This window comes from Microtus oregoni, unplaced genomic scaffold (genome assembly GCF_018167655.1).
Source record: "Microtus oregoni isolate MIOR12 unplaced genomic scaffold, Mior012 000013F_ref0000133, whole genome shotgun sequence".
Taxonomy (NCBI): Eukaryota; Metazoa; Chordata; class Mammalia; order Rodentia; family Cricetidae; genus Microtus; species Microtus oregoni.
In genome coordinates, this window is record NW_024543072.1 from 41,541,812 (window position 1) to 41,568,444 (window position 26,633).

The 26,633-nt window shown below is 39.0% G+C and overlaps 1 protein-coding gene across 5 annotated transcripts in view; it reads left to right on the plus strand.

The window, feature by feature from the left end:
• Rasal2 (RAS protein activator like 2) overlaps positions 1 to 26,633 on the plus strand; it is a 284,658-nt gene that overhangs the window by 198,316 nt on the left and 59,709 nt on the right. The gene's annotated exons all lie outside the window — the stretch shown is intronic.

Below are 26,633 nucleotides of genomic sequence, written 5' to 3' on the forward strand. Positions count from 1 at the left end.
CATTACTAAAGGTGTTTATCAGCTGTAGGAGTTCTTTGGTAGAGTTTTTGGGGTCGCTTATGTATACTATCATATCATCTGCAAATAACGAGAGCTTAACTTCTTCTTTTCCGATACGAATCCCCTTGATCCCTTTATGTTATCTTATTGCTATTGCTAGAACTTCAAGCACTATATTGAAGAGGTATGGAGAGAGTGGACATCCTTGTCGTGTTCCTGATTTTAGTGGGATGGCTTTGAGTTTTTCTCCATTTAATTTAATGTTAGCTGACGGCTTGCTGTAAATAGCTTTTATTATATTTAGGTATGACCCTTGTATCCCTAATCTCTCCAAGACTTTTATCATTAAAGGGGTGTTGAATTTTGTCAAATGCTTTTTCAGCATCTAATGAAATGATCATATGGTTTTTTTTCTTTCAGTTGATTTATATGCTGGATTACATTGATAGATTTGCGTATGTTGAACCAGCCCGGCATCTCTGGGATGAAGCCTACTTGATCATAATGGATAATTTTTCTAATGTGTTCTTGGATTCGGTTTGCCAGTATTTTATTGAGAATTTTTGCGTCGATATTCCTGAGTGAGATAGGCCTGTAATTTTCTTTCTTGGTTGGGTCTTTGTGTGGTTTTGGTATCAGGGTAACTGTAGCTTCATAAAAGGAATTTGGCAATGACTCTTCTGTTTCTATATTGTGAAATACATTAAGGAGTATAGGTATTAGCTCTTCTTGGAAGTTCTGGTAGAATTCTGCATTGAAACCATCTGGTCCTGGGCTTTTTTTGGAAGGTAGATTTTTGATAACGGTTTCTAGTTCTTCGCGACTAACAGGTCTATTTAGATCGTTCACCTGGTTTTGGTTTAGCTTTGGTATGTGGCACTTATCTAAAAACATGTCCATTTCTTTTGCATTTTCTAGTTTTGTGGCATACAGGCTTTTGTAGTAAGATCTAATGAGTCTCTGAATTTCCTCTGTGTCTGTGGTTATGTCCCCCTTTTCATTTCTGATCTTATTTATTTGCGTGTTCTCTCTCTGTCGTTTAATTAGTTTGGATAGGGGTTTGTCGATCTTGCTGATTTTCTCCAAGAACCAACTTTTTGTTTCATTGATTCTTTGGACTGTTTTCTGCGTTTCTATTTTGTTGATTTCCGCCCTCAGTTTGATTATTTCCAGTCTTCTGCTCCTCCTGGGCGTGTCTGCTTCTTTTTTTTCTAAAGCTTTCAGGTGTGCTGTTAAGTCTCCGATGTATGCTTTCTCTGTTTTCTTTAAGTGGGCATTTAGTGCTATGAACTTTCCTCTTAGCACTGCTTTCATAGTGTCCCATAGGTTTGAGTATGTTGTTTCTCTATTTTCATTGAATTCCAGGAAGACTTTAATTTCCTTCTTGATTTCTTTCTTAACCCAGGTGTGGTTCAGTAGTTGACTGTTCAGTTTCCATGAGTTTGTCGGCTTTCTGGAGGTAGGATTGTTGTTGAATTCTAACTTTAATCCGTGGTGATCTGATAAGACGCAGGTGGACACTGATATTTTTTTGTATCTGTGGAGGTTTCCTTTGTTTCCGAGTATGTGGTCAATTTTCGAGAAGGTTCCATGGGCTGCAGAGAAGAAAGTATATTCTTTCCTATTTGGGTGGAATGTTCTATAGATGTCTGTTAAGTCCATTTGCTTCATTACCTCCAGTAGTTCTCTTACTTCTCTATTAGGTTTCTGTCTGATTGACCTGTCCATTGCTGAGAGAGGTGTATTGAAGTCTCCTACTACTAGTGTGTGTGGTTTGATATCTGCCTTGAGTTTTAGTAATATTTCTTTTACATACATGGGTGCTTTTATATTAGGGGCATAAATATTCAGGATTGAGACATCATCCTGACAAATTGTTCCTGTTATGAGTATAAAGTGTCCATCTCGATCTCTTCTGATTGATTTTAGTTTGAAGTCAGTTTTGTTAGAAATTAATATGGCCACACCTGCTTGTTTCTTAGGACCATTTGCTTGAAAGACCTTTTCCCAACCCTTTACTCTGAGTAGATGCCTGTCTTTGTGGTTGAGATGTGTTTCTTGCAAACAGCAGAATGTTGGATCCTGTTTTCGTATCCAATCTCTTAGCCTGTGCCATTTTATAGGTGAGTTGAGACCATTAATATTAAGTGATATTAATGACCAGTAGTTGTTCATGCCGGATATTCTTGTTGTTTTTGGTAGTAGAATTTGTGTGTCTCCCTTCTTTGAGTTGTGCTAGTGAAGGGTCGCTAGATGCCTGAGTTATTGTAGGCAGTGTTGGCAATGTTGGATTCCTTGGGTTGCGGTTTTCCTTCTATTACTTTCTGTAGGGCTGGATTCGTGGCTACGTATTGCTTAAATTTGTTCTTATCCTGGAATGTCTTGGTTTCTCCATTTATAGTGAACGAAAGCTTGGCTGGGTATAGTAGTCTGGGCTTGCATCCATGGTTTCTTAGCTTCTGCAGTACTTCTATCCAGGACCTTCTGGCTTTCATTGTTTCCATAGAGATGTCAGGTGTAAGTCTGATCAGTTTATCTTAATAAGTTAATTGGCCTTTTTCCTTTGCAGCTCTTAGTATTCTTTCTTTAACCTGTATATTTTGTGTTTTGATTATTATATGGCGAGGGGATGTTTTCCTTTGATCCAGTCTGTTTGGTGTTCTGTATGCTTCTTGAATATTCAAAGGAATATCTTTCTTTAAGTTGGGAAAGTTTTCTTCCATAATTTTGTTCAAAATATTTTCTGGGCCTTTGAGCTGTGACTCTTCTCCTTCTTCTATTCCTATTATTCTTATATTTGGTCTTTTTATTGTGTCCCATAATTCCTGAATGTTTTGTGATGAGAATTTGTTGGCTTTGCAGTTTTCTTTGATCAGAGTGTTTATTTTCTCTATGGTGTCCTCAGAATCTGAGATTCTTTCTTCTATTTCTTGTATTCTATTGCTTATGCTTGTTTCTGTAGGCTGTGCTCGTTGACCTAGATTTTCCATATCCAGCTGGTCCTCAGTTTGTGTTTTCTTCCTTGCTTCCATTTCAGTTTTCAATTCTTGAACTGTTTCCATTACCTGTTTGATCGTTCTTTCTTGGTTTCCCAGGGTATTATGTACATATTTACTCATTTCTTCAAATTTTTGGTTATACTTCTCATCCATTTCTATAAGGGCATTTTTCACATGTTGTTTAAGGGTACTCTACTGCTTTCAAAAAGTCAATTTTTTCCACTTCTTCTGTGTTAGGGTGTTGGAGACCTTCTGTTGTAAGATCATTGGGTTCTGGTGTTTTCATGCTGATTTTCAGATTATTGGGTGAATTCTTTCCTTGACGCCTGCCCATCTCCTCCTATCGATGCTATCTAAGGGGTCTGTTAAAACTGGTTCAGGTTTCCCTGCTGGCCAGGGGCTCCTCTTACAAAATGCCCTTGCTCTGTTTCCTGGTTCCTGCCAGGGGAGGGGGGGGGGGCAAGATCCCTCTCACCCCTCAGAAGGGTCTTCAAGAATAGGACCGGGCTCCTCCTCTGCCAGGGACCTCCCCAACCGAATGCCTACCTCTTTGGTTTAATTGTAGTGGGGCGATCTGTTCTCGGTGTTTCGCGCGGTCCCTGCAGCCTGCTTCTGCTGCTGGGATGGTTCCTGCCACCAGCAGCCTGTGTCCTCTGCTGCCGCTCTGGTCCCCGCCGGTTCCAGCCTGTCCCAGTTGGTCCCCGCCGGCTGTGCTGGGCGTCCTCCGGCCGCCTTCCGCCGCCCGGCCCGGTGTTCCGGCCCTGGGAAAACATTTAAATATGTATATATCACCTGACAATGCCTCCAAGTAGACTAGAAATCTATATATAGGAAGACAATAGAAACAGGCTATGTAATTACTAAAAGAAAACTTGATGGCATTCTTTAACTTTTGTACAGGGCAAGTTTTGCATGATGGATACTGAAAAGTCAGAGGCAGTTAAAAAGAATCAGTGAATATAACCACACACACACACAGAAGCTGGCAAGATTGCCACTCAAGTTCTGTGACCTGAATTTCATCCCCAGAAGTCATGCAAAGTGGAGATAGAGTTCCACAAAGTTGTTCCTTGACTCTTACATGCATACCATGAGGCACACACACCTCTGAAGCAAAAATGATGAATAAAACCACATATTTTTATAAAATGTCTTTACTTGCATAGCATAAAATACTACAATAAAGAAAACTAATAAACTGAGACAAAAACAGCTAATAAAATGAGAAATGGTTACATATTTTAAAACTATTGAAAGTCAGAAAACAAATGATCAGAGCACCAGAAATTTAAAAATTGGAGGATTTGAGAGAAGATATAAACAAGTCATTTCTGAAAAAAAAGGTGTATGTGTGTGTTTCTTTGACAGAGTCTGTGGTTATGAGTGAAGGTGCATATGGAGGCTAGAAGAGGACATTATATTTGCTTGGAGCTGGAGTTAGAGGCAGTTGAGAATTGCTAGGCATAGGTGCTGAGACCCAAACCCAAGTTGTCTGCAAGAACAGTTCATACTCTTAACCACTGAGCTGTCTCTCTTGAAGAGGAGAAGGGAGAGGCAGGGAGGGGAGCAGAGAAAAATATAGAGCTCAATTAAAAAAAATCAATAAAAAGAAAAGAAGGGAGGAAGGAAGGGAGGAAGAAAATCCTGAAAATTATTCTGAATATCTGAAACACTGTTTAGATTCACATTCAGAGAAATGTAAACCTGGAAATACTATCCTCCTTGCTGACTGATAGAAACAATTAAGTCAACAACTTCATCAGTGAAGATGTGGAAAACAGACACTATCATACACTGTTGATGGAATGGCAAGCTGGAACAACCCTTCTGAAATGTGACAAACAGCATATTCTCTAAATACGTTTTGATCCAGAGTCTGCCAATCCACCCTTGAAGATAAGCCACCAACATGAAAATAAATATACACAAAATTATTTATTGCAGCAGTGTTTATAATTTTAGAACACTGGAAATAGCATAAATACTTACAAAAGAATAAACTACTATATGCTACCCTCAAAATACATTGTCTTTACTTATTTAGACAAGCAATAGCTCCCTTAGAATTGATGATGCAGATTCCCAGCCCATAAGATCAGTTTCCTCTAAAGAAAAATAGAGTCATATGACACCAAGATTTTGAAGCTGCAGACTTAATTGCTGTGGGTGCTCAGAGTTTATTGCCCTAAGCTTAGGGTCCCAACATGGAGCAACTAGCATTATAGCTCCTTAGCAGTTAGTCTGAGGAATCCTGGTTCCTTAAGCTTTGATAGCTCAGGAACTCAACTGGGCTTGCATTCCCCTTTACTTTCCACCTTCTGCTCTTCCCGACTCTGTAGTCTCAGTGTCTCTGCCACCTTTTGTCTTAATCCTTCCACCAGTCATCTTAGCTTCTTGGACAGCCTACCCTCTGGTACTCAGGGAACTAGTCAGCCACCTCCTCCAGTTCCAGGCTTCAGATAACAGGATTCTGAGCTACCAGGGGGCTTTTTCGAGTACTCAGCTTCTATAGGTGGTAAAGTACTGCCTTTTACTGAACTGGACCCTTACCTCTCAGTAACTCTGGAAATCTCAGCTTCCTCACTATCGCTGCTTGGGCTGGAAACCCTGGGTTCTTGTTTTTTGTGCAACCAGCTGAACCTGCTTTACTGGTTATAAAGACTACAAGTAGGTAAAAGACCATTTAAAAGAAAGCTTTACTGTGGTCTAATATTGCAACATGAGGAAGAGTTATTTGTTAGTAGGAGTAAAACCTTCCAAACTCACCACACACACACACACACACACACACACTAAAACGTACCCTAGTTACATAGCTGAAAAGGGGAATAGGAATGCCTATGCTTAGATTTTAATTCCACGAATCATACTCTGTCTTGCAGCTCCACCAATCAGAAGTAAGTTTCATATAAGTGACTACTCACAAGCTCACATAAATACAGCCTTATTTCTGTGAGGTACAATCTTTTTACTGAATCACTAAGGGAGGTTCCTCCTGTCTTAAGGACTACTGTTACAAGGTCCAGAGCAGCCAGGAGCGTGACTCTCTATTGTAGGTTATCTGGAGGGTCGCAAACGTTTGTCATGTATGAAGTGACGTTTTCTAGCTCTGCTGCAGGCCGGAACTATTATGATTAGAGCAAGACCCCCTGAAGCAGAAGTTGTGCCAACAACAGCTGAGAGTTCAGTTCCCTTTATAGCCACAGTATAGCCACACTTGATGGAAATGGTCAAAGCAGCTGGGTTGCATTATGACAATACACCTAGCTGCCAGAAAGGGGCTACTACACAAACATCTCCTTCCCTGATCAAGGCAGCTGGGTAAAAGGGAAGAGTCTATTAGCTGCTATTTATGAGCAGCTTTGCTTATTCACAGGAAACACTAAAGTAATTGTGAAAGAATGCTTACCATAAAGAACTATCCTGCCAGTATTTACGAGTGCTTTACTTTTACCCAGATACACTTAGGGAGTTTGGGTCATTTCATCTCAGTAGTACATACTACAGGGGATAAATATCTGGTTTTACAGGATAGAGGGGACTTTTACATAGTTAAGATTAAGAACCTTAAATTGGGACTCTTTAGATTATTGGTGTCCAATCTAATTACCTGAAGCCTTAAAAGCTGAAAATATTGGGGTTGAAGAGCTGGCTCAGTGGTTGCTGCCCAAGCATGAGAACCTGTTTGAATCCCAGCACCCATATAAAATCTGGAAATGATCCAGAGCGTGAATCCAGCACTGAGAGGGAGGGGAAGGGAGCAGGTTATCAGCCTAGTCAAAAAACTGTAAGCTTCAGGTTAAAGAAGAGCCCACCTTCGAAGAACTAAGGTGAGGGGTGACAGAGGAGAACACTTCCCTGGCTGCTGCACAGGGAAAGGCATATGCACCCCCACCACATACAGAGAGAGAAAGAGAGAGGGAGGGAGGGAGGAAGGGAGGGAGGGAGGGAGGGAGGGAGAGAGGGAGGGAGGGAGGAAGGGAGGAAGGGAGGATAAAACACCAGAATCACTTCACAGGGTATTAACATTACTGGTTCAGGAAAATAGAGGACTATAAAATAAAAAATATGGGTGTCCTTTACAAGGTGGAAAAGGCAAAAACATGATTCTCTCTTAAACTTTCAGACACCTCAGTTTCAGTCAAGAGAACTCTGTTTTACACTTCTAGCCTACAGAACTATAGGATGAGTTTGTACTGTTAAAGCTACCATCTTTGTGGCAATATGTTTAATTAGAAAAATTAATACAGTTGAAAAACTGGTAAAATTCTAGTGTCTAATTTAGGTTACTATATCTTAAATGTTAAAATTTACTAGTTTTCAAAATTATACATTTGTGTCAGTATGTTACAAAAAACTAGTACAGTAGGGAAACTGGTGAAATTTTGATCGTAGCTAGGTTCATATGATACTTATATTAGTTTCTTATTTTTCATAATTTTGCTTATCTAAGAGGAAAACTGGCTAAAAGAAAGTTCTCTGTACTATTTTTCCAATTTTTCTAAAAATCTAGATATCTAATATGTCTGAGGGAGGAGAAAATTCTCTATTATTTAAACAGAACTCAATCTGGTACATGAAGACTCCTTAGCAAGTGTTCATGAGAGTTTCATTCTTAATAGCCCCAAATGGAAACAGTATTAGCACACCAGCCAGCTGGCAAATGAGTAAGTAAATTTTGGCACCATAATAATGCAGTGAAATAAAAACGCAAAAAACTGATATATGTAATAATATGGGTAGATCTCAGAAATGTTATGCTAAGTGAAGGACTTCTCACTGCTACTGTTTACATGACATTGTAGAAAAAAGAAAAAACTGTCGGCACCAATCAGATTGGTGATTCCTAGGAGCAAAGGGGGAGAGGAGAGCTCTGATGTAGAGGAGCATGAAAGGAATGTTGCTGATGGAAATGGTTTTTGTCTTAGGTAGATGTACATTGGTCAGTGCTCAAACTAGCCACATTAAAACCGAATGCCATCTTTTTTACATTATACTTTCAGAAACTTATTTTGAAAGGAAAGATTTTTTGTGGGTTTTTTTTTTTATTTGTTTGTTTGTTTGGTTGGTTGGTTTGGTTTAGTTTTGGTTTTTTGAGACAGGGCTTCTTTGTAGAATAGTCCTGGGTGTCCTGGTACTCAATTTGTAGACCAAGCTGGTCTCAAATTCATAGAGATCCACCTGCCTCTGCCTCCTGAGTGCTGCGTTTAAGGTGCACACCAACACCACCTATCTAAGAAAAGATATTTTAACATAGGATGCATTATGGGTATATTTTAAAATGTAGTACATAAGGCTTGAGGTAATTTGATAGGAAAATAATCACAAAAAATCTAATAACAGTGTGTTCTATCAAATAAAAATGAATCTCAGCTAGGTGATGGTGGCATACACCTTTAATCCTAGCACTCTGGAGGCAGAGGGAAGAGGATCTCTATGAGTTCAAAACCAGCCTTGTCTACAGAGTAAATTCAGGATAGCCCGGGCTACATAGAGAGACCTTGTCTCAGGGAAAAAAAAGAAAAAAAAGGAAGGAAAAAAAAAGAAAATGAATCTCTAAACTCTCTAAACTAGAGAATATTATTAGTGATGAAAGTATGCTACATATCTTCCCATTTGTGCCTCGATAAAATTGTAACACATCAATATGTAACATATACCAGTTATAGCATCACATATTTTTAATTTTAAAATATTTTAAATTAAAAAATTACATAATTTGTGTATGTGTTCAGAAAACAACCTGCAGCTCCACTGTGTGGGTCTCATAGATCTAACTCAGGTCTTAGACTTGGTAACAGGCAAGTTACCCACTGAGGCATCTCAACACCTATTTCATATTTCAATATGTGAACAATATCAGCATATTACTATTGGTTCAATCTGATTAATAGATATAGGTTTATTAATTTGTGGGCTTTATTTTTAAATTTTTAACAATAATTTTTATTATTAAATTTGTTCATAAAAGAATACTCACACTAAATCTTGTAAAAAATGTAGATCACTTGTCTGAGAGTACAGCTCAGTGGTAGTAAAATGCACAATGGGTTTGATCCCAAGCACAACAAATACCAAATGAAACAAATAAAAAAGCATAGATCATCCTATCCTAGGCCCCAAGATTCTGATCAGTTGGCATTAGGCTTAGGAAAACAATTTTAATTTGATATTTGGTAGACTTTTTTTCTCCTTGATGTCTAAATTGGGGAAGGGCGACAACAGTATTGAAATTATTGGTTAACTATGAAATACTTTGCCAATTTTTTGTTGTTATTACTAGTATTTTGTTTTCCATCTGGTCTGGACTCCAGATATGAAGATTAAATGTGATGACTATGGAAGATAGAGTTTAGTATTTTCAGTTCTCCTTTCCTTTTGCCTTCCTAATTTTTATAGTTATCTTTTAGTCAATATTTATTAAATATCTAACAGGTTCCTAAAATAAGAGAGAATGTAAAGGAATAATATAGATATAATTTAGTCTTTCTAATTAGATAAATTACAATCAGTGATAAAACATACAAAATATACAGATTAACTTACTAATTAAGCTATAACTTTAAAAGCAAGGATGAAAACAGTTCTCACCTGAGTCTTTCCTAGTAGACAGGGTGGCATTTTCTTAGTGAGTCGTGTAGCATTTTATAGAAATGCTATTAAAATTCCCTAATCACTAAAAATGCTGTGTGATCTGTCATGTGAGAAGGTTCGTTGCACATCCCTGTGTTTTTCTGTCTCCACTTCTCCCTGTCTTAAGGGAGCAGTGGCAGGGCCAGGACACCCACACATCAGCGTCTCCTGTTCCCTCCACTGAGGCTTCAGAGAGCGGTTGCATAGCAGCCGTTTTATTTCCACCACCAATCATGGCCAGGTAACCAAGTCCAGTCTTCCGGGGTTACTCTCATTTATAGTTGGTAGACAACTTTTGTTACAGTCTTTCTGTTATCTACCAAGCTCCAGAGAAAGGCAGCGTTTGGCTTTTTGTTATGCCAGAAGTTGCTGATTTTCAGCTTTTACTTGAAGGAAAATAGTGATCACCAATCAATTAAAGTAAGTTATTTTAGTGCTATCAATTACTGTGATGATGGGCTTATTCAAATGATGAGTTTTTGTATTATATTTTAAAATTATGTACTATAATTCTTAAAGCAAAACCTTACTAAAATTCTGCCTGAATTGAGTATGGTAGGAATTTTTTGTTCTTGTTTTGTTTGTTCATCTTGGACTGTTTAATTAGAATATTTTCATTTAAGGTTGTTGTTGGGAGACATGATCTATACAGTCTTTCTTTGTTTCCATTTACACTGATGGGTTTTTCTTGTAAACTTTCAGAAGCATCTTTTATATTCTTTATATCACTAGGACACAGATACTATAATGAAAGGGAAGCATTTTCATGTTGGTATCCATCTGTTTTTACATGTTATATATAAAAGTTGCTTTTTCTAATACTCAGTAACCCTAGAATTAGGTATATATAAAAGTAATTTTAGCAGTGTTCTTTTCAGATTGATTTTATAGATAGGAACTGCATTGATAAATTCTCCTAGTCAAATTTACACTGTGAGTTTTTGCTGCTTGTTTTCTCAGATAATGCATTCTTTGTCATATACAATCCTTTAAAATATATGTCTAATGCATATGGGGAAAGTAAGCTACAGTGCTTAGAACACTGAAGGGGAATTTAGAATGTGGAGAATTAGCAAGCATGTAGCAACTTAACAGCAAGAGTTCAAAAGTGAGGCTACTTGATCTCAACATCTGCCATTTAGCAGCTGTGTGGCCTTAGAGAATGGCATATCTTCTCTATATGAGATAGTCCACTGTTACTAAGAAAAATACTATCAATTTTACATTTTTGTTCCAGACATATTAAGTAACCTATCTGTTTTTCATGAGGAAGGATATTTTTGTCAGAAAAATTCATCCATTGTTGACTGGGTATGGCTTCCTTTCTTAGAGTCAAAGACAAGGTTTTACAGGAGCCTGCAAGGTGTGCACACTATTTCCTCTCCTCCCCTTTCAGGGGGCAGCAACATGTTACTTCTCTGTAGCTCCATCTCCCGCTTCCTCCCATCACTCCCTCGACTCCACCACTCTGACTTCCTGACTCTTCCTTGAACATATGGACAGGTTTCTACCTTGAAGCCTTTACCTAGCCTACCTCTGCTGCCAGAAGTGCTTTTCCCTCAGACTCAGGCAATCTTCTCTTAAATCTTACTCAGATGTGGTCTTTCCTATAGGATCTACTCTGACCACTTAATATCACCAAGCCTCTATGCACGGCTCCAATTTACTATAGCACTTGCCTTTTATTTATTGTGTTCTTATTTATTCTTTATCTGTTTCTACTGGCATGTAAGTTTAAAGAAGACAAGATTGTTTTTTAATTTTGTTCACTGATGTGTCAAATGACTCAAGAAGAATATGATGAGTAATAGATGCTCAGGAAAAGCCACCAATAAATGACCCATTTAAAACTATTTGTCATATGCTATGTTTCAGTGTTAACTCAGCATTTGCAAGCTATTTAAACTGAAACAAGTTATTGAATATCTGCTTCATGGAAATGCTGCACAGATTAAATGGTATTTCATATTGGAAAGCACCTACCCATCTCTGGTATGGTATGCACAAAGCTTTCAGTAAATGCATCAAGTTGACAAATATTTAGCAAGCACTTATAACTTACCTAGTATCACTTAACACCAAGGGACACATCCCCAGACAAAACCGTCACAAATCTCTGTGATTCCAAAACCCGTTTCTAGGCTTCTTTGTTTCCTCTGGTTTGATGGCTTCCAGGAGGAAAGCTTGGTTCTCTGTTCCTGTTCAACAGGCTTGTCACCCTGAATTCATGCTCAGCTAGTATTTATAGGCACCTGTGTTAGTATTCAGACATTGTTCTGCCCGGCCCTTGGGGTTCTGAAGGGCTACTTCCTCAACTGTAGCCACTAAGAGCACCCCCTATTGCACACTCACTATGTTCCTTTTTAAAAGGGCCATCCCCACCTCCACCTCCCACATCTACCCCCATATATATATATCCCTCCCCATGACTCTTTCTTTCTTGCGCTGCTCCTGTCCCCAGAGGCCAGACTCCCCCATCACTTCCCTCTTTTTACCTTCTCTTTCCCTTAATAAAACCCCCTCCACATGAACTCTGTTACATGGCGTCTTTCTTGTGTGTGCCACTTTTTCTAAATTACAGCAACCTGTTTTCCAGGACTTTTATCATATTTAAAAGGCTTAGTAGTAGTATATGTATTGGGGGCAACAAAGAGAGATAAAGGATGCTAAATCAAGATGATAGAAACCTCAGACATACTTTTACTCCAAGTCATGATTTTATGAAATAATGTGAGACAGTCATGATAAGAAGAGGAAAGGCCCCATCCTTTCAATTTCTGTGTACCACTGAATATCAGTTAGAGGAAAAGAAAACATCTATCCCATCTTAGATTCAAACCTTTTTTTAAAAGCAGCTATAGAAAGAGAGAAGGTAAGAAGAGAGTCTTGGTCTGACCCTAGGCAGGACCATGTTGATTCACGGTAAGGAGGCGTATTTGTCACCCACATGTGTCGCTGGCCAACATGCCTAGGAGGATGGAATGTGATCGCCTCTGTGTGGAACTGACTTACAAAGTCTGCATGTGAAGCTGGGAAGTGCTGTCATTCATCAGGTACTATCATTCCTAACTCTAAGAATATATAAAAATGCAAGGCAGGGGATCGTAGCTGTTTTATACTGAGGAGGGTCTTTGTCAGAAGAGGTAGTTTTGAGCCCATTGAAGAGGGAGTCCTCAGTAGCAGGGCGAGAGCCCTAACTTGATTGACTGAAATGAATTAAGCAGTTGCCATCTTCTGTTTCTGGAAACTTAGAAAATAATTATCAGAGGGCCATAAGCAGATGATTTGGTTATAGAGTAGAACTGAGAGATTTTCTGGAGAAGGTTGGGGGAGGGGAGGAAAGGAGGAGGCAGCACAGACATAGCAGGCTAGCGAGGAAGAGTGAGCATAGAGTTTATTCAGAGTGAGCCCGTTGCCAGACTATTGCACCAAAATGAACTAGCAGAAGTAGCAGGTAGCTACAGACCATCAAAGGAAGGGAACAGGAAAAGGTAGAGAACTGAAGTAAAAAATTGTGTCTGATCTTAGGTGAAAGGGATGAAGTCCCTTTAAGTCATTTTCTCCAAAGCATCTCATAGTTCTTTTTGCAGATGTATCAGGAACAAATGGAGATGTTGTAGGGTGGAAACTACTGGGAGAGCTTGCATAGAACATTTGTTTTGGATAGAGGGTGAAGTTCAGTAAGTGACTTGTTTAAAAGACAAGGTAAAAGTGTAAGGATGAGGATAATAAGGAGGAAAGGAATGATCCAGGGGAGGAGCCAGAGTGGGAGGGAACCAGAGGCCCATACATAGGAGGAGGCTTGTGCTTAAAATTTTTCTAGTCTCTGTCTGTAGGCCCCATTTCAAACCAGTTAGGATTTGTTGGCCTGGAAGCAGCATGTTGGCAGAGGAGGACATAAATCCCATCCTTACCTGTAGTAAGAGCTAGTCTTTCTACTTTTTAAGTACCGCAGCAGTCAAGGAGTGAAGCTGGTCCTTGCTGAGAAAGAGAGGTTAATTGATGCAAAGAAAGCTGCAGTCCACCTGTTTTAGTTCTGAGTCCCCCAAACAATGGTCAGAGTAGCAAAAAGAGAGGTGCATTGGATGGTCTATAGCACATTACTGCCCTTTCAGAGGTCGCCCAAACCGCTTTAGGAATTTCAGGTGCAGATCTCTCCTGTAACTGCCTTTTGGTTGACAGAAAGGCGTGGAGGGAAGCAGCAGTTAAGAGTGCCCCAGAAGAAGCCCATCCAAGGTGTCACGATAAAACTTTACATTTAGCAAAGATGCAGAACATAATTCAGTAGGTAATAACTGTACAACTTTGTGGGGAACAGTAAGAGACAAAGTTTCAGGATCTCCATGACATAGGATAACAACAGGATATCTAAAAGGAGTCCCAGTGAGGGCCCAGTATTGATAGGTGACAGAAAGCAGAGACCTCCAACTCTACCAGTGACTCATTGCAATGAGCACTTGCAAGTAAAGATGTATGGACTAACGGGTATACTGTGTGACTCACTGTTTCACACGACGGCTTCTATGAAGAGATTTTTCTTTTCTCTCTTTTTTTAAGTTTAATTTTGTTTTATATTGGGGGGGATGCAAGGGAACAGATATGAATGGATGGGGAGATGATTGGGATCAAGATATGAAATCCCCAAAGAATGAATAAAATGTTAAATTAGAAAAAAGCCCTTTACATTTGTATTCAATATACTCAGGCAACAGACAAAAGATGGAAGCAGTCAGTCATGTCAAATCTAACAATTTATATGTAACATAAACTGAATTACAAAGAAGGCAAAAGCCAACTCTTTACTCCTTTTGTATATGGACAATTCTCTAGGCCACCACATACTGACAGTAGTAAGGCCTATTTGTTATCATCATACTATTTAAAAATAGATTGGTTTTTCAGAGGAATAATTTCTAAAGCAGAATAACCAAATTAAATGAGCTGTGTGTGTTGTCAAACTTAAGCTTGAAACAAGTAAGTCAAAACAAATTTAAAGTAAACTTTGTTTTATATACAATAATATTCAAAATTAGATATATTTTTAAGAATGAATATGAATTAATTTTTCTCTCTAAGCAACTAGGAATCTCATTTTCCTTATCCTTTTATAATGTACTTTTACAAAATGTAAGGATTTTTATATGACTCAATTTTAAAACAAACCACTTTGGAAACCTGATGTTGTCTCCTTAGTCTAATAAAAGGGAGATAAAAATAATAAGCAGAGGGCTCAGTGGGTGTTGGCCAGTGGTTCTCAAACTTCTTAATGTTCCTAACCCTACATATGTGGTGACCCCTAATCATAAAATTATTTTTGTTGCTACTTCATAATTGTAATTTTGCAACTATTGTGAATTGTAAATATCTGTATTTTGATAGTGTTAGACGACGCCTGTGGATGGGTCATTTGACCCCAAAGGGGTCACAACCCACAGGTTGAGAACTGCTGGTCTAGTTGTTCTATAGGTACTACCTTAGTTGATATTTATACAATGTAATCACCTTAACCAAGACATTAGTGAAGCCACATGGCATGCCCTTTCTTTAGCTTTAGTAAAGATGATGTCTGAATCCCCGACTGCCAAGATGGCAGCAAGCCGCTGCGGGGCTCTTGTTTACTCCAGGTGATCAACCAAAATGGTGGCACATACTCTTTCTCTTTTCCTAAAAAAGGGTCGGATACAAGTTACATGCATGGTAGGCTAGAACAAATTAAGATTCTCTATACTTTTTAACTGTTAACCCTTCGTTATAGATTTTTAGTAAACTTTTTCTGCTTGGAATTTTATAGCCTTCTTAAACCTCACTTAGAGATCTTGAGATAAAGTTTATACTTTAGTAAAAGTTTTAGAAATATAAGAGGTGGAGTATTTAGAGCATTAAATAAAACCAAGAAAAGGAGTAAGAGATAAGCAACAATGATCCCTACTGGGATTAGTTTACCATTATGTGCTATTTCTAAGCACATAGTGTCTTCTAGGCTGTTCTATTTTGCTCTCCTTTTCCCTGTCACAGAGTGAGGTGACCAGCCTAACCTAGGACAGAGACTTTGGAAAAAACTTTAAACAAACGTGCTTGGGGCAGATGGGCTAAAAATCTAACTCTAGAGCCAACTTTCTCATACTGCATGAAACAGTATTTCAATATTATCCATACCCAAAGACACTGAATTTCTGTAAGATCAAACCCAGAGATCTACATATCCATAACCAGTGTGTGTGTGTGTCACTGGGAACAGACAACCAGAATGCTTTTACCTCTTAGCTGGTAAAAATACACGCACTTTATTGAAATACAAAAATTTATATTGGTATAAATAGCATGAAATATGGAGAGGACTTGCTCAATATAAAGATATATTTATATGACAGTATCCTTATGTTACACATTAGTATGCTTAATGAGCATTTGCATAATTAAAACATTTTTTAAACATTTTAACATATTAAAAAGATACAAGCAGGATTTTCTTGGTTTGGAGAGGCAGACACATTAGTAGCTCTACAAGTTCTGTGGATATGCAAGTTTAGAGGTCTCCTTGAAGTTAGCCTTTAAACAGGCCAAGGAGTTTCTTTTGGCACAAAAGAATTTGGAGCCCATGGTTAGGCCCAAGATCAAGGTACAGACAGGGATCAATGTCCAATTACATCAAACGTCCTCTATATCTGGAAATGACCAAATGTGCCAGGAATGTAAGGGGTTGTTCCCAGTCTGTACAGTTCCAGGATTAAGGAATAGGGACAGTGTAAGGTTGTAAAAACTTTTGACTGAACAAATGGTTTCTCTGCCAATGGAAAATTGTAGTAATAGGAGTGGCGGGGCTGTATTCCCCGGCACCCAGCCTCCCGCCCTGCTAGCTTATGCCCCGAAATAATTACATGGAAACTGTATTCTTTTAAACACTGCTTGGCCCATTAGTTCCAGCCTCTTATTGGCTAGCTCTTACATATTGATCTAACCCATTTTTAATAATCTGTGTAGCCCATGAGGTGTCTTACCAGGGAAGATCTTAACCTGCGTCTGTGTTGGGTAGGAGAATCATGGCGACTCACTGATTCAGCTTCTTTCTCCCAACATTCTGTTCTGTTTTCTCCGCCTACCTAAGGGTTGGCCTATCAAATGGGGCTAGGCAGTTTCTTTATTAATAAGAAATCACTCCCACATCATTTCCCCTTTTTCTGTTTAAACAAAAAAGAAAAGCTTTAACTTTAACATAGTAAAATTACATATAACAAAACAGTTATTAAGCAAGAATTACAGTTACAATATTTATATCTATTTTATCTTTTATCATAACTAAGGAAAACTATATATTACCTAAGCAAATAAGAAATCCAAACTTTAGAAATAACAGAAACATCTCGTTGTCTGGACAGTCATCCAAAGTTCCTCTGTACAGTTGGGGCATTCATCTTCTGTCTACAGGCCCATAGTGTCCAGCAGACATTTTCATGAAGTAGGAAATTTTAAAGACAGTTTAGTCATTTTTTTCTATATCCTGTAGAATGTCTTGCAGACTCTTTCATGAATCAGGAACCCCGAAAGATCATCTCATCTTTAGGCAAGTTTAGCAGTCCTCCTTCTGTGGGTTCTTTGTGTCCAGTTTATGCATCAGTTCAGGCAGTTTTTTCCCCAAATGGCTAACCAGATCCATAAGGAGCCTCTTTGATGCCCATCATTCTCTTGAAGTAGCTGGTGCTGCCAGGAGCAGACGTGTCTCATTGTCATGAAAAGCCCTAAGTTATTAAAACATTAAATGCCATATTCTGTAGTCTTTGAAAGATTTGAAGAATGTCTATCTAACTGAAATGTATCTCTATATATCTAGAAATCTAACTAACATGACTACAAGCTTGACTTTAAAGTCTTGAATGGTAATGTTTTTAACCTTTTTAATCAAATCAGTATTTATTTTTATTTATAAAAGAAAAATTTTTTACCTGTAATGACCGTTCCTGCCAGTGGTGGCGAAATGCACCTGGAGTCCATGTGGCCTAAGTCAGAGCCGGTCTGAAAAGTTTACTCAAAACCCAAAACTGAAAGTTAACTGTAAGCAGCAGGGGGGAGGGTCAGGAAATGGAGCAGAGCCAAGGCCCGGACTCAGCCATCGACGGGGAGGGGTTGCAGAGCAGTCATGTGTGTGGAGTGGCGTTGTGTACTGATCTCGCTGTTTACTACTAGGTGCTGGGGGATGAATACAGAGGGGCTTGCACCATTGTCGGGCAGGGCGGGGCGCACAGACTCCTAAGGCAGGGGCGAGTTGCCCTTTAGGAGTCCTGTTTGCCGACTTTCTAGCAAGTGGCAGGAAAAATCGAGTCGCTGCAGATGTTCAGTGACTCAGAATCTCAGCTGCTTCTGCTGCCGTAGTCGGGCAGAGCGGGCCGGCAAGGAGCTGTGCTGAGAGGGTACAATCCGCGTGGAGGGAGAGGCCTCTGGGGGGGGGGCCCAGCTGGCTCCCAGCGGTTGCCACCCAAGAGGCTCTAATTCGGGGCGGGTATCCGCAAAGTCCCACATTGGGCGCCAAGTATCGGCGTAAAATGAATGCAGACAGATTGTAAAAATATATACAGCTTTAATGGGGAAATAAACTTACAGAACCAGAGGTTCCCGTGGTGAACAGGAAAGCAGAAGGGGAAGCTGGGAGCAAGCCTGCAATCTTTATAAGTAAAAAATATCCTCGGGGGACCCCGCCCCCGAGTAAAGTGATTGGCTGGGTCTCTCCTACAGAAAATCTCCTCTGCCTTTGACTAAGCAGGTTTTAAGAAAACCCTAATGAGCCCCGAAACGTAACTAGGGCCTCTGAGTTAGGCACTACTTTGTCCAGTATTTTGCTATGTTGTGTTCATGTTCTGGCCAAATGCAGCATGGCCCCAACCTAGGCCAGACTGTATCAGGGCATTTCAGAGAGTAAGATAAGAGAGAACAGGTGGAGACAGAAAGGGAAAAGAAAAGGCTGTCTGAGAGGAAACTGATGGCCCTGCCTGGTCCTCTCAGGCCAGGGAGGGGAGCATGTGAGAGCTAGGGAGGTTTGTCCATGGCTGGGCCTGCACCACCAGTAGGCTCAGATTTCTCACCCTGGGTCTTGAGTGCCATATGTTATATTATTTTAAAAGGCCACTGGGGTTGGGGAAGAGAAGGGGCTTTGTCTTACCCTAGGTGGTCCCATGTTTATTCACAGCAAGAGGACATCTTTGTCACCCATGTGTGCTCATGCCAAAATGCCTACAAGGGAAGGTGGGGGGAGGTCTCTTACAGGGGTGGAGACAAGCAGAAATGACTTCCCTGGAAGCTGGGAAGTGTAGTCTTTTAACAGGAAACTATCACTATGAAAAAGGTGAAAACTGAATCGTACAGTAGATTCTGCTACATCTATGAACAGAAGACACTGCAACCATAAACATGTATCCCAAAAACAACTAGAATGTGGTTGTAAGATATGTTGAGCACCTACTACAGTTTAGCCATTTAGTCAGTACTAAGAGAGATCTAATAGTACACTGCACCTCTGAAGCTTAGAGGTGGGTTTTCTTGTTTCCAGATAAGGAAAACAAACTGTTAATTGAAGGCCCCATGTGGAGCCTGAGCCATCCAAAACTCCCAGAACGTAGTAATAGGGTGATGTTGGAGCCTCTTTTTAATTTTGGCTTCTTGGAACTTTAGAGAAGCAAAGACAACCCCCCCCCCCTTTTTTTTCCTCTGGCAGAGAAGGGGGCTCTGCATTTTTAAATAAGACAAAAGTATTCTGTCCTTAACAAGGTCCTCCTCAGAAGAAGCTATTCAAGCACTACCTAACAGGCCTGGGGACTGGTGGTGAGGATTCCTAACTTTGGCTCTCCTTTGCTAACCTGTTTCACCTAAAGCCAGGCAGTTGGACTGAGTGGGTACTGAAATACATGTAGGAAATTTTCAGTCCTGAACACAAACTCACAAAAAGCCCAAGACCTAGTCACAAGATTGGAGTGCTACTTCCCCCACTACCACACTTCCAAGGGATTATTTGTCCACAGCTCTTTTACCTGTTACATTTATCCAGCTATCAAGAAAAGCAATTATACCAGGTGGTGGTGGTAGCATACACCTGTAATCCCAGTACCTGGGAGGCAGAGAGAGGCTTTGTGAGTTTGAGACCAGCCTGGTCTACAGAGTTCCAGGATAGCCAGGAGTGTTACACAGAGAAACTCTATCTCAAAAAAAAAAAAAAAAAAAAAACCAAAGTCAGTGATAGCCAAAAACTGCAGATGGTGGTGGGGTGAGTAGGTGGGGCACAGGAGGTTTTTAGGGCAGTGAAAATATTCTGAATAGTACTATAATGTGCATACATATCACCCTCCATTTCTCTAGAACTGTAAAACATCGCCTTGGTTGTTGGGACTAATGAGTCCTGACCTTCAGCTTCTCTTCCCTCCTAGAACCTTCTAATTGAAGTTACTACAAGCTGTGCCTAGGTTAGAGGATCAAAGGATGGGATTTTCACCTGTTGGCCATTGACTGCAGTGTATTTAAGCCTACATGGTGCTAATAAAGAGGGGCTTTGGTATCAGTGTTAAAAGGTCTGCATGTCGGTTTGTCTCTGCATGAGTATTCTCAACCTCCAGCCCCTTGCCCGAAGCTTGCGAACTGGGGTCCAGGGCATAAAGCGCAGACCGGGGCCTCAGTGCGCAGCACTTGGTAGTGGACTCTAATGAGTGGCATTTGGGCAATTATGATGTCAAAGTAGATTCATCAGTCTTAACAGATGGCCCCTTGAGCATGAGGTAATTATGAGAATGGCTGTGTATTTATGGGGAGTGATTAGATGGAGAATCTACTAACCACTCAGATTTTTTAAATCTAAAACAGAAAGTATTCTCTCTACTTATATCTTCTAAGAGAGGTGATAGACAGTTGGTGTTTTTTCCATAAATGTTTTGTAGAACTCACTACCATGTTTGCCTGGTAATTTGTGTTCAGGGACTAATTATTGAGTCAATTACTTCTTTTTCTTTTCAAGATCAAGTCTTGCCATATAGCCCAGGTTGACCTTGATCGCCTGGCATCAAGCAATCTTTTTCCTCCATCAGTGCTCCAAGTAGCTAGGACTACAGGCATATAGTCCTAGCCCAGCTTCTTAAACATAAAACAGGCTGATTGGATATTTGTTCTTTGAGAACTACCAGAATTTTGGACACAGAGTTGCATTTTATTATCATCTATAGCAATATACCCTCTTTCATTTCTGATACTAGTAATTTATATGCTTTTTTTCTTAGCATGGATGTAGGACTATAAATTTTATTCATGATTTTGAGGAGCCAGATATTAATTAGGCTCAGTGATTTTTCTCTTGAGTACATGATTTCAATTTTATTGACTTAATCCCGTGTTTTTAGTCTTGTGCTTATTTGGTTTAATTGCTACTATTTTTCTAGTTTCTTAAAGTGAAAACTTACGTTACTGATTTTAGATCTTCTTTCTTAATAATATATTATTTATTTAATGCTATAATTTCTCCTTTAACTACTATTTCTACTACATCTCACCAATTTAGATGTGCTGTTTTCATTTTCATATAGTTAAATACTATTTTAATTACTTAATTCCTCCATAACTCATATGTTATTAGAAGAATATTATTGATCTGTCAGAATGGCTTAGTAGGTAAAGATGCTTGCTGCCAAAAAATGAGGATTCAAGTTCAAAACCCCACAACCCACATGGTAGAAGTAGAGGACTGATTCCCCCAAGTTGTTCTCTTACCTATAAACTTAACCCATGGAACACACAAATAAGTAAACTCACTTTTTTTTTTTTTTAGTAAGAAAGAGGTATATTATGTAACAAACATTTTTAAAGACTTATTTATTTGTTATGTATACAATGTTCTGCCTGCATATATGCCTGCAGACCAGAAAGAGGGTGCCAGATCTCATTGCTGATGGTTGTGAGCCCCATGTAGTTGCTAGGGACTGAACTCAGGACCTCTGGAAGAACAGCCAATGATCTTAACTGCTGAGCCTTCTCTCAAGCCCCCAAAACATATCTTTTTCAGTCACTTTTTTTTATTTCTAGTTTAATTCCACAGTGGCCTGAAAACATTCATTACATGATTTCTATTCTTTTAAATTTGTTAAGGTAGGCTTCATGTTTCTATCCATGAATGAATGTTCTATAAGACCTTCAGAAGAATTTATTCTGCTAGTATAGAATGAAATACTCCTGTAGGGTGAGTTATATTCAATTGATTGATTGTGGTATTGAGTTTAACTATGATCTCTGATTTCCAGCCTCTAAGATCAGTCTATTTCTGATAACAGACGGTTACAATATCCAATAACAGTACATATGGTACAGTCCTCTCCTAGCAATTTTATTGTCTTTGCCTTGTGTTCTTTGATACTTTTGTTAGGTAAACACACAATGAATTTGTAGTCTTCAGGGGAAATTTACCCTTTTATCATTCAGTTGCCTTGCTGATCTCAATACCTTCTTTCTTCTGTCTGAGGTGAGCATAGCTACGCGTATTTCTCTTGTTGGTGAGTTATGTCTTTACAGCCCAGTTACCTTTCATCTGTTTGTGTCTGTTTCATTGAATGTCTCTTAAACAGCATGTGGTTTAGTCGTATTACTTTGTAACTGATACATTTATACTATTAATATTAAAGTGATTATTAAGATGGATTACTAATGTATGTTACCATTTTCTCTTCATTGTCCTTGTTCTGTATTCTTATTTTTGTCTCTTTTCTTGCCTTTCATAGTTTTAAGTAGGCATTTAATTAGAGTCCTTTTTTCTCCTTACATAGAATGACAATTAGACTTCCTTTACTTTGGTACAATGGGAATACTAAACTTCTTTTTAGTATCTTTTTCAGCAGGCCTGTTAGCAACAAATACAATATTGTCTTAGAAAATTGCAGCTACTTCTTTCTTCACTTTGGAAGAATAATTTTTTCAGGTTGCAGAATTCTAAGATAGTGGCATTTTTTTCTCTCACCTATTTAAATATCTTATGCCATGTGTCGTGTTTCCATGGTTTCTGAAAACATGTAGTTCTTTTTCTTTTTAAGATTTTTAAAGTTTTTTGCTATGCTGGGCTGCATAATACCGTTTTCATGAAAGCTTGTAATATATTTTGAGCATGAAGCCATTTTTATCATCATTCTCCTGCACTCAGGGAATTTCCTTCTGCCACCCTCTGGGTTCTTTCAGCATTTAGTCATTAACTTTGAATTTCTTTGATTTAAATATATCTAACTTGGGACTGGGAGATGGCTCGGGGTTTAGGAGCACTCATTGTTGATGTGGGAGTGTCATATATCAATCTGTTGATTTCATTGGTTAAGCAATAAAGAAACTGCTTGGCCCTGATAGGTTAAAACATAGGTGGGAGGAGTAAACAGAACAGAATGCTGGGAGGAAGAGGAAGTGAGCTGAGAGACGCCATGCTCCCTGCTCTCGGGGGCACACGCGATGAAGCTCCGACCCAGGATGGACGTAGGCTAGAATCTTCCCGGTAAGCGCACCTTGGGGTGATACATACATTATTAGAAATGGGCTAGTCCAGGTGCGAGAGTTAGCCGAGAAGAGGCTAGATATAATGGGCCAAGCAGTGTTTAAAAGAATTCAGTGTCCGTGTAATTATTTCGGGGCATAAGCTAGCAGGCGGCTGGGGTGCTGGGGACACAGCCCCGCCGCTCCTATTACTACACATTGTCATTACAGAAGACCAGGTTTGGCTCTTAGCACCCATGGCTGTGGCTCACAACTGTCTGTGACTCCAGTTCCAGGGGATCCAGTACCCTTTTCTGAACTACCATGGCATGTATGTGGTATACATACATACATGCAGATGAAACACTAATACAAATAAAATTAATCTTTTAGAAATATGCCTGCATGCTGAACAGTGGTGGTGCACAGCTTTAATCCCAGCACTCAGGAGACAGAGGCAGGCAGATCTCTGTGAGTTTGAGGCAGTCCTGGTCTACAGAGAAAGTTCTAGGACAGGCTGATCTACAGAGAAACCCTGTCTCCAAAAAAAGCAAAAACAAAACAAAAACAAAAAAGATAACAAGTATCTGTGCCAAAGTGTAATTTTGATGTTTTTAGTTTGCTGGGGGCATTTCTGCTGCCTGAAGTTCTCTGCAGATCTTGTTTTGGTGTCTGATTAATTTGAGAAAATTTCAGCCATTATTATTTCATAGATTTCTGTGGGTTTTTTGATCTTTCCCTCATCTTAGTAGTCCCATTATACATGTTACTTCTTATGTACTTGTTTTACAGTTCTTGGATTTTCTATTTTGGTTTGTCAGTCTTTGTTCTAGAGGTTTTAGAGGTTTCTAATGATAGATATCTGTGCTCAGAGATTCTTTCCCTAGACATTTCAAGTCTTCTAATAAGGCTATGTGTATATTTATATATGGTGTCTAAATCCTGTATTAAATTACAGGCTTCTTTAAGACAGAATTTGCATTTGTTTTAACTTTATTTTTTTAGCACCTAATAAAATTCTATACAAAAAATAAACATAAAATAAATTTTATGAAATAAATATTACAATATGGAGTATGGTGAAATAAATGCCAATAAAAGGTAAAATTCAAGAGCTAGATGAGTAAATTCCATTAGGACATTTTTCAGTCAACTCCATAACTGTATTTTTATTAGAAGTATATTAATATTTTGTCAGGTCATTGGCCACAATCTCATCCAGTTCTAATAGTCTAACTAGAAGCCAGTCATTAAGTCTTGCTTGCTGGCTACATTTCTGAGCACATGAGGCAGCAACTCCCAGTCTGTGGGTTGCAGTTCTTTTGGGGGTAACGTATAGTGTGTGACCATGGTCTATATCCTGTCAATTATATTTTAAATAAATGCTGATTGGCCAGTAGCCAGGCAGGAAGTAGAGGTGGGACAACCAGACAGGAAGTAGAGGCGGGTCAGTGAGAACAGGAGAATTCGGGGAAGAAGGAAGCCCATTCCTCTGGAGTCCTTTCTCAGCCACAGAAGAATTAAGATGTGACTGCCTCACCGAATAAGGTGCTGAGCCATGTGGCTAACACAGATAAGAATAATGGACTAATATAAGTTATAAGAGTTAATAAGAAGCCTGAGCTAATGGGCCAATCAGTTTATAACTAATGTAGACCTCTGTGTGATTTCTTTGGGACTTAATGATTGCAGGAACCAGGCAGGGCAGAAAACCTCGACAATATCAAACATACTGCATATCAGATATTTACAGTTCATAACAGCGGCAAAATTACAGTTATGAAGTATTAACAAAATCGTTTTATGGTTGGGGGTCACCACACCACGAAGAACTGTATTTAAGGGTCACAGCATTAGGAACCTCTGATGAAGGGGACTATTCTGATAGACATAGGAATATAGAATTTATCATGAGAACTAATGGCAATTCTCCATCATAACACCAGTACTGCACTGTACAACAGGTTAGGCAAATGACTGTTTAAATCAATAAAGAATTTTTAAAGATACTTTTTTCTTTTTCTTCAAATATAAGTACTTATAATAAGTTGGAATTTAAATTTAAATGGTTGCATCTTTGGGATTTTGGGGATTTTACTCACTCTTTCATTTTCTTTTTAAATTTTGTATAGTCAGTTGTTTCTGGCACTTGAGAGTGAACCCAGGACCTCATACCTATTAACTCTGGATCTTACCCACAGATCCCCTTCTGGCTAGCAAGAATAATTGAACTGATCATATACATTTTTCTTCAGTCATTAAGTAACTTTTTCATCTTTTTCTCTCTGTTTTGTTGTTGTTTTTTATTTTTCGAGACAGGGTTTCTCTGTGGCTTTGGAGCCTGTCCTGGACCTAGCTCTTGTAGACCAGTCTGGTCTCAAACTCACAGAGATCCACCTGCCTCTGCCTCCTGAGTGCTGGGATTAAAGGCTTGCACCACCACCACTCAGCTTCACCTTTTTCTCTTGAGTGGATCAAGTTTTAATATTATAAACATATTCAACTTATGTAAGAGGAGAACACCAATTCACCTACAAAGGCAGAAACACCAAAGTAAGAACAGATTTGTCTTCAGCAACCAGATTCCAAGGAGTATGGAAGGATATATCTCAGGCCCTGAAAGTAGTATCTGCTGGCCAAGATTGCTATGCCCAGAAAAGCTATTTTTAATTAAACAAGAAATAAATATTTTACGTACAGAAGCTAAGTTGGTTCGTGTTCACCAAACCAACACTGCAGAGAAAAAGGAATGTTAAACATGCAAGAGGTAGGAGTGAAGCCTTTAGAGCATGGAAATAATTTCATTAAAGGGGTAAAATAATCAAAAAAAGAGCAAACCATAAAGGCTAATGGCAGAAATAAAGAGCAAGCATTAACTCACCAACCAGAAATCAACAAACAAAGCTACAGGATTAGTACACATCTCTCAGTAATAACCTTAAAGGGTTTAAATAGCCTCAATCACCAAAAAAGAGACACAGGCTGGGTTAAAAAACTAGACTCAACTACTTTTGTCTCTAAGAAACATGTTTAATGGTAAAGATTGAAAGCCAAAGGATAGGAAGCAATCTACCAAGTCAACATTAGACAAAAACAAGTTGCTACAGTTATTCTGATTCCTGATAAAATAGACTTCAAGACAAAATTAGTCAGAAGAGATGAAGAAGGGGGTAAGGGACTAAACTGAAAGGAAAGCAAGGGTGGGGAGCGGGATGAGCCAGCCAGTGTTGGGCAAGGAGTAGAGGAGAGTACAATAAAGAAGAAGAATGATTGAGAACAATATATATAATCACAGTATATATAGAGAGAACAATATATATAACAGGCCAAAATGAAGCTCATTATTTTGTATGTCATATCAATAGTGACTATCTTCATTTATCTTGGATTTATGCAACAAATTTTTTATTATATATTCATTACTTTTGAGGTCATGACAAGCTTTCTGTACTTTGGTGGAAGTAACAGGAGATCATCAAAGAATGTCGAGTATTTTGTTCATTTTTTTAATGTATTTCTGAATAGCTCATA